The sequence below is a fragment of the Equus caballus genome, chromosome 5 (genome assembly GCF_041296265.1).
Source record: "Equus caballus isolate H_3958 breed thoroughbred chromosome 5, TB-T2T, whole genome shotgun sequence".
Lineage (NCBI taxonomy): Eukaryota > Metazoa > Chordata > Mammalia > Perissodactyla > Equidae > Equus > Equus caballus.
In genome coordinates, this window is record NC_091688.1 from 33,457,469 (window position 1) to 33,470,192 (window position 12,724).

The 12,724-nt window shown below is 42.8% G+C and overlaps 1 protein-coding gene across 13 annotated transcripts in view; it reads left to right on the forward strand.

Moving 5' to 3' along the window:
• Nucleotides 1-12,724, forward strand: part of LOC138924261 (NBPF family member NBPF26-like) — a 159,050-nt gene that overhangs the window by 89,303 nt on the left and 57,023 nt on the right. For 12 of the 13 annotated variants that reach the window (XM_070267953.1, XM_070267951.1, XM_070267941.1 and 9 more), the window contains 3 exons: nucleotides 105-277; nucleotides 359-503; nucleotides 4,610-4,664. The gene's annotated coding sequence lies outside the window, so the exon portion shown is untranslated. Of the gene's footprint in view, nucleotides 1-104; nucleotides 278-358; nucleotides 504-4,609; nucleotides 4,665-8,743; nucleotides 8,877-12,724 lie in introns of those variants that run through there. The other variant, XM_070267948.1, reaches the window with a different exon arrangement.

Genomic DNA, 12,724 nt, shown 5'->3' on the forward strand with positions numbered 1-12,724 from the left:
TCATGAGAAGTGTAGTGGTGGTGGATTCCTTGGAGGAAGTGGCCAGTGCTACCCAGAGATGACCTCAGTGGTTTTCCTGGACCCCCTTCTGCTTTTTCCGACAGCTGGATGACCTGTCCTGACCCACGACCCTGAACCTCAGCCAGATTGCAGCCTCTCCGAACCAATGCTTGGACTCCATGTTGGCTCCAAGCCCTCAACACTGCCAAAGTCTCCAGAGGAAACAGCTGGTGTCACAGCTACTGACTGTGTCCTGGCCAGCTGGAGAAATAAAGAGGCAAGTTAATCCGTCCTTTTCTTATTATTTCTTATTTTTCATTTTTTCTTGACGTAACTTTGGTTTTGTCACATTTTATAGATTTCAGGTATACATCATTATAACTTGACTTCTGTATATACTACATCGTGTTCACCACCAAAAGGTTTCCATTCGTTACCATACAAATGGATGGATTTTAAAGTCATTATGCTACATGAAGGAACGCAGACATGAAAGAATACAGGTATGGTTCCATTTGCATAAAGTCGTTAAAGTGCCAAGCCATCTGTAAGGACAGTTGTTGCCTGGAGCTGAGGGTTGAGGGGGTGACGGACTGCAAAGGGACAAAGGAATGCTGTGAGATCATGGAAATGCCCTGCACCTCGATTGGGGCAGTAGTTTCATTAGTGTTTACGGCTGCTGAAATGCACCGAATTGTGTACTTTAAAGTGGTGCGGTCTATTGTACCTAAGTTGTACCTCAGTGGCATTCATATAGCAATGTACTGTATTTCTCCACATTAGCACTGAGTATTTAGAAAATGAAATTCAATAAAACACAATAGAGATTAACATTCACACATTCACAGTCATTAAATGCCTAAGAACACATATAGTGAAGATCCCTGAAAACTGTTTCTGAGAGAAATTAAAGAACACTAGATAAGGAGAAAAATATATATCAATTTCATAGATTGGAAGATTCCATATTGTAAGAATGTCACATCAAGATTGTTAATATTGTAGCAGGCATTGGGAGGGGATTTACCAGCTATTTCTAAAATGTATATGGAAATCAAAGTGCCTGTAATAGCCAAGACAGCCTTGAAGAAGAATTAACTGGAGACACACTTTACTAGATTTCAAAAGAATTAGAGGACACACTCTACTAGATTTCAAAACTCACTTTAAAGCTACAGTAATTAACACACTATAGTATCGGTGGAAGTAGACGCCACACACATGTATCATGTGAAAGAGCAGAGTGTAAGAAATTGACTCCCACGTATACAATTATTTGACTTTTTAAAATAAAGTCACCAAGACACTTCACTGGGATAATGAAAGACGTTTTTGGTAAAAAGCTCTAGAATGAATGAGTATTTATTTAGAAATAAATTAATATTCACAACTACCTTCTACCACACGCTGAGTGAATTGGAGATGTGAAAGTTAAAATGATAAAGGTTTTGGAGGAAAAATGGACATATTCTCATGAACAAGGAATAAGCAAAGAAATCTTAGACATAACACCAAGACACTCACCGTGGATGAAAATTTGAAGGTCAAACGAAACTGGTTTCTAACGCTCACTCCTCTCCTCCCTAGACTGTGACCTTGGAGTATTTTTTAACCTTTTTGAGCTTTTTTCCTCAAAAGGTTAAAGGATAAAACCTGGCTAATAAGATAGTGCATAGGATTAAATACGGTCACTTGAACAATAATAGACGCTAAGAACAAATTTGTCTCTGAGTCCTCCTTTACCCACTTTAAATGTGTAGACAGAAAGCAATTGGCAGAGAACAGACAGGATGTTCTAAAATCAGTATTTTCCCACCATTTCTAGAAAGAAGTCATGTATAGAGTACAAAGAATTAGAGGGGGGCAAGAGTCTTTTGAACAGCCATCCCCAAACCCGGAAGCAAGGCTAGTTTCTCTCTAAGACCAGAGATGGAAGTCTAGACCCTATCCAACCCCCACAGTCTTCTCTGTCTGGAGCGGAATGAGGAAGTCCACTAGGTTCAGAATAACCTGGACCCTTGAGTGTTCCTCAGAAAGACACTCCATCAGTTCTTCAACTCCAAAGATATTGAACAAATTTTGAAACCAGGAGAGGTCAAGGAGAAACTGAAGCACATGATCAGGACTCTCACCTGAGTCAAAGCCAGGATAGTCATAAATACGATTTCCCAGATCTCTGCAATGGCACAGGGATGTTCCTTTGAAGTGACTGGCAGACCTGTGAATATCGGTCAGGAGGGATCCATATCAATTTATAGGACTCAAAATTCAAAAATATCCCTGTACCCTAACCCAGGAAAGTTCTTATTCAAAGCAATGTGGCGAAGAAAGCATAGGTGTAAATCTTCGTCATCTTTGATTAGATAATGATATCTTAGACGTGACAGCTAAAGCAAGAACAGTCAATGAATAAATAGATAAATTGGACTTCATCAAAATTGAAATCTTTTGTGCTTCAAAGGATGCTAATAAGGAAGTGAAAAGACAACGCACAGAATCAGAAAAAAACCGTTGCAAAACAGATATCTGACATGTGTCTAGTATTGACTCTTACAAGTCAATAATAAAAAGACAATCCAATTTATCAATGGGAAAAGGATTTGAATGGACATTTCTCCATAGACGATGTACAAATGGCCAAGAAGCTCATGAAAAGATGTTTATCATTGATCATGAAGAAAACAGAACTGAAATCCACAATGAGATACCACTTCACACCCACTAGTGCGGCTGTAATTAAAAGATGGGCAACCACAAGTGTGGAGGAGGATTTGGAGAAATTGAAATCCTCATGCATTGCTAGTGGAAATGTAAAAAGGCGCAAACGCTTTGGAAAACGGCATGTCAGTTCCTCAAAGTTACATACAGCGTGGACATAGATGTAGCAATTCTACTCCTGGGTACATAGCAAGAGAATTGAAAACCCATGGTCACAAACAAACTTGCACATGAATATTCACAGCAGCATTACTCATAGTAGTAAAAGTGGAAACAACCCAAATGCCCTCAGCTGAAGAACGCACAAAATGGAGTATAGTCATAAAATGAAGTCTTATTCAAGGATAGAAAGAATAAAGTACAGATACCTGCCAAAATGTGGATGAACCTTGGCAACATTATGGCAAGTGAAGAAGCCAGACACCAAAGGCAACGTGTTTTATGATTCCATTGAGAATAGATGTCCAGAGTAGGCAAATCCCTATGGGGAGAAAGTAGATTAGCAATTGCCAAGGGCTGGAAGAAGGTGAGGAATAGGGAGTGACTGCCAATAGGGACGGGGTTTCTTTTGTGAGGTAAAGAAAATACTCCAGAACGAGATGGTGGTGATGGTGTCACAACCTTGTAAATAGACCAAAAGTCACTGCATTGTCCACAAAACGGAGAATTTTATAGCCTGAAAATTACATCATCATCGTAAAGCAATGTGTCTTTGCACATTCCCACGTCCTGTATTTTCATTAGCAACGTGTCCCAAGTTAATAGTCAGTGGCCAGGATAGGATGCTGTTAGCCTGTTGTGAAATATGTCAGATGGAAATATATCGGATGGAAACATTAAAATCAGGAAGTTTTTGGTAGAAATGAGGTATAGGCAGGAAGCATGTACATGGAAAGACCTGACACAGAGTGAACTGGAAAATGTGGGAGGGGGTTTGGGGTGGAGGGGCACTCTACCTGACACCTGGCTCCAGCACTTAGAGCGAGGGCACTTTGGGCTAGTCTCAGACCCTCTCTGTGTCTTGGTTTCTTCATCCGCAAACCAGGGAAAGGCCACGCTCTCCTCACAGATCGATCGTGAGGATTAGAAGTAGTAGGTACGTGAAATGCTCATCCCCAAAACTGTGAGGAAGGTCGATGCTATCAGTAGGTCCTCAACCTGACTGTACGTCTGAGCAACTTTAACAATAGATTCCAGGCCCCCTCAGCCCACTGAATCAGAGTCACTACAGATGAAGACTCTGGACTTGTATTTGTACTAACTCTCCCAGGTGATGCTTTTTTTTTTTTTTTAATTTAAATAGGTTTAATTCCCCAAACCCAATAAAACTAAATGCAAGGTTGTTGAAGTTGTTTTTGCATTTGACCATGGAGTCATCTATGAAAATCAAATGTTTCAACTCAGAACTCTGATACACAGGAGTTCTAATGAAATAGTGAGGAAAGTGGTAAAATGTCGATACAGGAAGGCTCCAGACATAAGAAGCAACGGTGGGCTAGAGTTTGGGCTGAGAGGAAAGATGGCTTCCTGGGAGAGAGAGGAATTCCTTCCACGTCGGGCCTCAGCAGCCACAGAGTGGAAGGCACTGGCAGGAGAGCTGGCACCGGAGATGGCAGAGATCTTCATCATAGAGTCCTTGGTGGCCTCAGAGCATAGTTGCCCCTTTGGTTATCTGCAGCTACCAGATGACCAAATGGCAGGTGCACCTTGGTGACCAGAGACGTTTCTGGAATGCAGATTTCAGTCCCCTTGGGGAATTCCCAGAGCTATTTCAAAGGAATTTGAAGAGAGTTAGGGTTCTTAAGAAATTGGTAGGAGTACAGCCAGGAACATTCGTCTTTGTAATATTGTTATAAGTCTTCAGTCAAATCCATTCTTCTTGGTTTTTCAGTGATCTTCTTACCACTTGTTGTGAGCCTATGATGCTGATAGAATTAATATTCCAGGTAAGCTTAACATTTTAACAGGGTATTCCTGTGGGATGTTTTGATCCGAAGAGGTGAATTTTTAATGGCAGAAATTTAGACGCTGCAAGGGTATGCCTCGGCAGAGGACCTCTAATTTCTCGCAACAGGTATTCCATCTCTGCTTGACATATATTTCCTTTTTCTGTTAAATTAATTTTTATTGCAGTAATACTGGTTTATAACATTATGTCAATTTTAGTGTACATCATTCTATTTCAACTTCTGTATCGACTCCATCAGATTCACCACCAGAAGTCTAGTTGTCATCAGTCACCCAGCATATGTGCCCCTTTACCCCTTTGCCCTCTCCCCTCCCCCCTTCGCCTCTGGGAAACAGCAATTTATTCTCTGTGTTGATATGTTTATTTGTTGTTGTTGTTGTTTTATCTTCCATGTATGAGTGAAATCCTATGGCATTTGACTTTCTCCGTCAGACTTATTTCGCTTAGCATAATACTCTCAAGTTCCCTCCACGTTGTCAAAAATGGCAAGATTCCCTCTTTTTATGGCTGAGTAGTACTCCATGGTATGTGTGTGTGTGTGTGTGTGTGTGTATCACATCGTCTTTATCCATTCATCTGTTGATGGTCACTTAGGTTGCTTGCAAGTCTCAGCTGTTATGAATAATGCTCCCATGAAAATAGGGGTGCATAAATCTTTTGGAATCAGTGAGTTTGTGTTCTTTGGATAAATACACAGAAGTGGACTACCTGGATTGTATGGTAGTTCTGTTTTTCGTTTTCTGAGAGATCTCCATGCTGTTTTCTCTAGTGGCTGCCCCAGTTTACATTCCCACCAGTAACATATGAGGGTTCCCTTTTCTCTACATCCTCTCCAACACTTATTTTCTTTTTCGTGATAGCCATTCTGACAAGCATGAGGTGATATCTCATTACGGTTTTGATTTGCGTTTCCCTAGGAATTAGTGCTGTAGAACGTCTTCTCAGGTGCCTATTGGCCACCTGAATACCTTGTTTGGAAAACTATCTGTTAAGATCCTCCGCACATGTTTTAATTGGGTTTTTCCTGTTTGTTTTGTTGTTGTTGAGTTGTATAAGTTCTTTCTATACTTTGCATATTAGCCCCTTATCTGATTTATGATTGGCAAATATCTTCTCCCAGTTGGTAATGGTCTTTTCATTGTGTTGATGGTATCCCTTGCCATGCTTAATATTCCGAAGAAATAAAAGGGGGACAGTTTTGTCTCGGTGTTTTTAGACACACTCATAAGAAAGAACGGTGAGAATTATGCTTCGATATTTTTTGGAAACAGGTCGCTATCAGCAGAAGGGCAGACAGCTATTGGGAGTGGTGGCTGAAAGGTGGTCCCCAACAGTGGTGGCCTTTGGAAGAGACCAGGCAGCCTTGGGTATCAGCACGGCCTAGGCAACTGGAAGGCAGGGGCTCCTCAGATTCCATGACACCCCCACCTTCCAATTGTGTTATTGCAACACCAGACCGTTAACTGGCGCACTGAGTCCTCTCTCCATCACTCCTGTCTGACTCTGAGCTACAGGTGGTGCTTGGGGCTCTGAGCTCTGAGATCTTCAACCTTGTTGTGGCAGTTACAGACTCTCAAGTGTTGTGGGGTATGGATCAAGTTGTCCTCAACAGTAAGTTAAGAATTCCTGTTTGGTGTAGTCTCATTTGGTTACTTTTTCATTTGTTTCCCTAGCCTGAGGAGATATAATATTCAGCAAGGTACTGCTAAGACCAGTGCCAAAGAGTGTACTGCCTCTGCTTTCTTCTAGGAGTTTATGGGTCCAGGTCTTCCATTCAAGTCTTTAATGCATTTTGAATTCATTTCTCTGTGTGGTGTAAGATAAGGGTCTACGTTTGTTCTTTTGCATACGGCTGTGCAATTTCCCCGGGACCGTTTATCAAAGAGACTTTCCTTCCCTCCTTTGTATGGTCTCCGCTCTTTTGCTGAAAATTAGCTGCCCGTAGATGTGAAGGTTTATTTCTGTGCTCTCCATTCAGTTCCATTGATCTGTGTGTCTGTTTTCCTGCCACTATCATGACGTTTTGATTCATATAGCTTTGTAGTATATTTTGAAATCAGGGAATATGATCTCTCCGGCTTTGTTCTTTTGACTCAGGATGCTTTGGCTCCAGGTGAATCTTAAAATGATTGACTTGGGGGTAGGAAACAATGAACCGTATCACTTTTATGCAAAAGACAAAAGCAGGGCAGAGCAGAACAGCAAGGATATTTTCAGTCAAGTCTCTAAAGCAGGGGAGAAACTGTTGGAGCCCTCTAGAATGGAGAGGACCTGGCCCATCTGATTTCATTTTAATTTCATCCATTTTATAGCAGAGACATGAACCCTTGGGAAGATATCCTGAGGTAAGTGAGAGTCCACCTTGAAAATGGTGGGAGCCCTAATTTCAAATTCTGGCCTTCTTTGAATAGAAGTGAAAATTAGATTTTGCACATGGATGAGTCCAGTCTTCTCTGAGTCTGTCACCTTATGAAATAAATCCTATTACTCGTTAAACTTCAACAGTGGCATTTAAGTAAGAAAATCTTAGAAATATACTAGCCATCTAACAAAACACCAGAAAGTTAGCAAGTCCAACTCCATTCGAGTTCAGTACAGTTGGGTCCACTAGATCGCAGACTTTGAGATGTAAAGAAAAGAATGTCGGGTCCAACTGACACCAAAAGAGAGATCTCTTTAAAGCTTTACATGCATCTCAAACACCAAATCTTTCCACAGTGTGGTTGGAGGATGGTGTAGGGTAGAAAGAAGATGAGCTTCAAAAGCGGTTGATGCGGTCCTCTGTCCTTTACCTTGACATAAATGCTCAGTGGTACTTGGGCAGAGGCATCGCACCCTCAAATCAAAGTACTGGAGCAGCTAAACTGAAGAGACCAATGCTACCGGGGGTCTCCCAAGTCTCATCTTCACAAGACGCAGGTGGGAACAGATGACAAGAGTGTGAAGAGGGCGTTCAGGGTACAACTTTCCCTCCCTGCCTGTCCTCCTCTTCTCAACCTCAGCTTCTCTGTCTCTGAACCCCATTGCACATGTCCCCTGTGGGTGATCGACCATCCCTGAACCATGACCTTGAAATTCCACGTTCTGGTAGAGGAATATAACGGCAGGTCAGTAGCATGAGGACAGCTCGAAGGGATCTGTCCAGCAATAATCCATAAAACCTGCTCCGCATCCCTGTTCTGTTCCAAACATGAGTGAACTGAATGAAGACAAGAAATAACATCAGGTTGACAACTGTTTGCAAAAGAAATGGGCACTACATGTATTCAGGATACACTCACAAACTACTGTGATCATTTTCAGAGCTGAAAAAGAGCTCTTGTGGGGTTACAATTCATAATATGTGGATATCCGGAAGCAACAAGTAGGAAAGATAGTGTTTATGGACATTTAAAAAACAACCACAAAAGCGGCCCACACATAGAGAAGGATTTTAGGAGGTAGAGATGTCACACTGACTTAAGTTTGAAGATAAGCCAACATGCTGCCCTAGTGAGGGGCAAGAAGTCGACACAACACAGGGATGCAGCAAGAGGAGTATTGTGAGTCAGGACAGAGAATAATTTTTTAACGAACTATTCATTCACTTAGTGTTCCACTCTGCTTTTGTCCCTTTTAATGGATGTAGAAAAACCTGGAGAAAGCCCAGCGAATAGCAGCATGAGAGTCTAAAAGTTTGCCATCTTTCACGTATGGGAAAACCTTAAGATCGGTGTACATTTAGAGAGAAAGTGGGGTGACTTCGTGACGGTGCTTCAGAAGACAAACTTTGTTGGGACACTGGTTTCTCTTTCTGTTTTGAGATGCACACAGGAATGGGCACTGAGAACTATGCTTAGATATTTTCTGGAAAGAGACAGGTCGGTAGTGTCAGCACAAGAGTAGACAGCTGCTTTGGAGTGATGCCCATCAGCAGTGGCCTTCAGAAAAGGTCGGGCAGCCTGGGGTAGCAGCAGGGCCTAGGCAACTGGAAGGCAGGGGCTCCTAAGATTCCATGACACCTCCACCTTCCAATTCTGTTATTGCAACGCCAGACCGTTAACTGGCACACTGGGGCCTCTCTCCATCACTCCTGTCTGACTCTGAGTTACAGGCGGTGCCTGTGGCTCTGAGCTCTGGCATCTTGAACCTTGTTTGGCAGTTCCAGACCCTCAGCTGTTGTGGAGTGCTGATCAAGTCGTTCTCAACCGTGAGTTAAGAAGTCTTGTTTGACGTAGACCCATTTGTTTCTTCTTTCTTCTGTTTCCCTTGCCTGAGGAGACATGATAATCCAAAGGATACTGTGAAGACCAATGTCAAAGAGTGCACTGCCTATGTTTTCTTCTAATTTTCTGGTTTCAGATCTTACATTCCAGTCCTTAATGCATTTTGAGTTAATTTTCTGTGTCGTGTAAGATAGTGGTCTACTTTCATTCTTTTGCATGTGGCTGTCCAATTTCCCAGTAACATTTATTGAAGAGACGTTCCTTTCCCCACTGTACGTTCTTGGCTCTTTTGTCAAAGATTAGCTGTCCATAGATGTGAGGGTTTATGTCTGTGCTCTCCATTCAGTTCCATTGATCTTTGTGTCTGTTTTCTTTCCTGTATCATGATTTTTTTTTTTTGAGGAAGTTTAGTCCTCATCTAACATCTGCTACCAATCTTCACCTTTTTGCTGTGGAAGATTGGGCCTGAGCTGACATCCGTGCACATCTTCCTCTATTTTCTTTTCTGTAGGACCGGTGCCACAGCATGACTTGTTAAGCAGTGAGTAGGTCCACACCCTATATGCGAACTGGCGAACCCTGGGCCGCTGAAGTGGCACATGTGAGGCTCAAAGCACTCTACCTGCCAACGGGCTGGCCCCGTAATGTTTTGATTAATAGAGCTTGTAGTATATTTTGAAATCAGGGAGTACCATACCTCCAGCTTTGTTTCTTTTGTCTCAGGACTGCTTTGGATGCAGGTGCTTATTATAATGATTGACCTGGGGGTAGGAAACATGGAGCTGTATAACTTTTATGCAAAAGACAAAAGCAGGATAGAGCAGAACAACAAGGATACTTTCAATCAAGTCGCTAAAGCAGGGGAGGAACTGTTGGAGGCCTCTAGAATGGAAGGGGACCTGGCCCATCTGACTGCATTTTAACTTCATCCATTTTATAGCATAGACATGAGGCCTTAGGGACATACACCTCAGGCACCAGGCACTCCACCTTGACAACAGTGAGGGCCATAATTTCAAATTCTAGCGTGCTTTGAGTAGAAGTGAAATTTACTCTTTCTGCTCATCGATGAGACCAATCTTCTCTGAGTCTCTCACTTTACGAAGTAAATCCTGTCATTATTCATTCAAACTTCAACAGTGAGGTTTGAAGTCAGAAAATCGTATAAATATTCTAGCCACCTAACAAAACACCAGAAAGATGGCAAGTCCATTCCAGTTCAGGACAGTTGGGCCCACTAGACCACAGACTTTGAGACATAAAGAAAAGAATGTCACATCCAACTGACACCAAAAGAGAGATTTCTTTAAAGCTTTTCATGGCTCTGATACACCAATAGCATTCCACAGTGTCGTTGAAGGATGGCGTGGCGTGGGGAGGAGATGAGCTTCCAAAGCGGTTGATGCGGTCCTCTGTCCTTTACCTTGACATGAAAGCTCGGTGGTACATGGCGAGACCCATCGCGCCCTCAGCTCAGGCGAGTGCAGCACCTAAACTGAAGAGACCAATGCCACAGGGGGTCTCCCAGGTCTCCTCTTCACAAGACCCAGGTGGGAAGAGATGACAAGAAAGTGAGCAGGGCATTCAGGGCACCACTTTCCCCTGCCTGCCTGTGCCTCTCTTGTCAACCTCAGCTTCTCTGTCACTGAACCCCATCACACACATACACTGTGGGTCATCCACCATCCCTGAACCATGACTTTGAAATTCCACATTCTGGTAGAGGAATATAACCGCAGGTCAGTAGCATGACGACAGCTCGAAGGGATCTGTCCAGCAACAATCCATCAACACTGCTCCGCATCCCTGATCTGTTCCAAACGTGAGTGAACTGAATGACGACAAGAAATAGCATCAGGGTGACAAGTGTTTGCAAAAGAAAGGGCCACTACGTGTATTCAGGATATACTCATAAACCACTGGATAAACTCATAATCATTTTCAGAGCTGGAAAAGAGCTCTTGTGGGACTAGAAGGCATAATATGTGGATATCCGGAAGCAACAAGTAGGAAAGATAGTGTTTACAGACATTTAAAAAGTAACAACCACAAAAGCAGCCCACACATAAAGAAGGATTTTAGGAGGTAGAGATGTCACACTGACTTAAGTTTGAAGATAAGCCAACATGCTGCCCTAGTGAGGGGCAAGAAGTCGACACAACACAGGGATGCAGCAAGAGGAGTATTGTGAGTGAGGACAGAGAATAATTTTTTAACGAACTATTCATTCACTTAGTGTTCCACTCTGCTTTTGTCCCTTTTAATGGATGTAGAAAAACCTGGAGAAAGCCCAGCGAATAGCAGCATGAGAGTCTAAAAGTTTGCCATCTTTCACGTATGGGAAAACCTTAAGATCGGTGTACATTTAGAGAGAAAGTGGGGTGACTTCGTGACGGTGCTTCAGAAAACAAACCTTGTTGGGACACTGGTTTCTCTTTCTGTTTTGACATGCACACAGGAATGGGCACTGAGAACTATGCTTAGATATTTTCTGGAAAGAGACAGGTCGGTAGTGTCAGCACGAGAGCAGACAGCTGCTTTGGGGTGATGCCCATCAGCAGTGGCCTTCAGAAAAGGCCGGGCAGCCTGGGGTAGCAGCAGGGCCTAGGCAACTGGAAGGCAGGGGCTCCTAAGATTCCATGACACCTCCACCTTCCAATTCTGTTATTGCAACACCAGACCGTTAACCGGCGCGCTGGGGCCTCTCTCCATCACTCCTGTCTGACTCTGAGCTGCAGGCGGTGCCTGTGGCTCTGAGCTCTGTCATCTTGAACCTTGTTTTGGCAGTTCCGGACCCTCAGCTGTTGTGGAGTGCTGATCAAGTCGTTCTCCACCGTGAGTTAAGAAGTCTTGTTTGACGTAGTCCCATTTGTTTCTTCTTGCTTCTGTTTCCCTTGCCTGAGGAGACATGATAATCCAAAGGATACTGTGAAGACCAATGTCAAAGAGTGCACTGCCTATGTTTTCTTCTAATTTTCTGGTTTCAGGTCTTACATTCCAGTCCTTAATGCATTTTGAGTTAATTTTCTGTGTCGTGTAAGATAATGGTCTACTTTCATTCTTTTGCATGTGGCTGTCCAATTTCCCATTAACATTTATTGAAGAGACGTTCCTTTCCCCACTGTACGTTCTTGGCTCTTTTGTCAAAGATTAGCTGTCCATAGATGTGAGGGTTTATTTCTGTGCTCTCCATTCCGTTCCATTGATCTTTTTTTTTATTTTTATTTTTTATTAATGTTATGGTAGATTACAACCTTGTGAGATTTCAGTTGTACATTTTTGTTAGTCATGTTGTGGGTACACCACTTCCCCCTTTATGCCCTCCCCCCACCCCCCCTTTTCCCTGGTAACCACCGATCAGATCTCCTTATCAATATACTAACTTCCACCTATGAGTGGAGTCATATAGAGTTCATCTTTCTCTGACTGGCTTATTTCGCTTAACATAATACCCTCAAGGTCCATCCACGTTGCTGTGAATGGGCCAATTTTGTCTTTTTTTATGGCTGAGTAGTATTCCATTGTGTATATATACCACATCTTCTTTATCCAATCATCAGTTTCTGGGCATGTAGGTTGGTTCCACGTCTTGGCTATTGTAAATAATGCTGCGATGAACATAGGGGTGCAACGGACTCTTGAGATTTCTGATTTCAGGTTCTTAGTATAGATACAGTAATGGGATGGCTGGGTCATGGGGTATTTCTATTTGTAACTTTTTGAGAAATCTCCATAGTGTTTTCCACAGTGGCTGTACCAGTTTGCATTCCCACCAACAGTGTATGAGGGTTCCTTTTTCTCCACAACCTCTGCAACATTTGTCGCTCTTGGT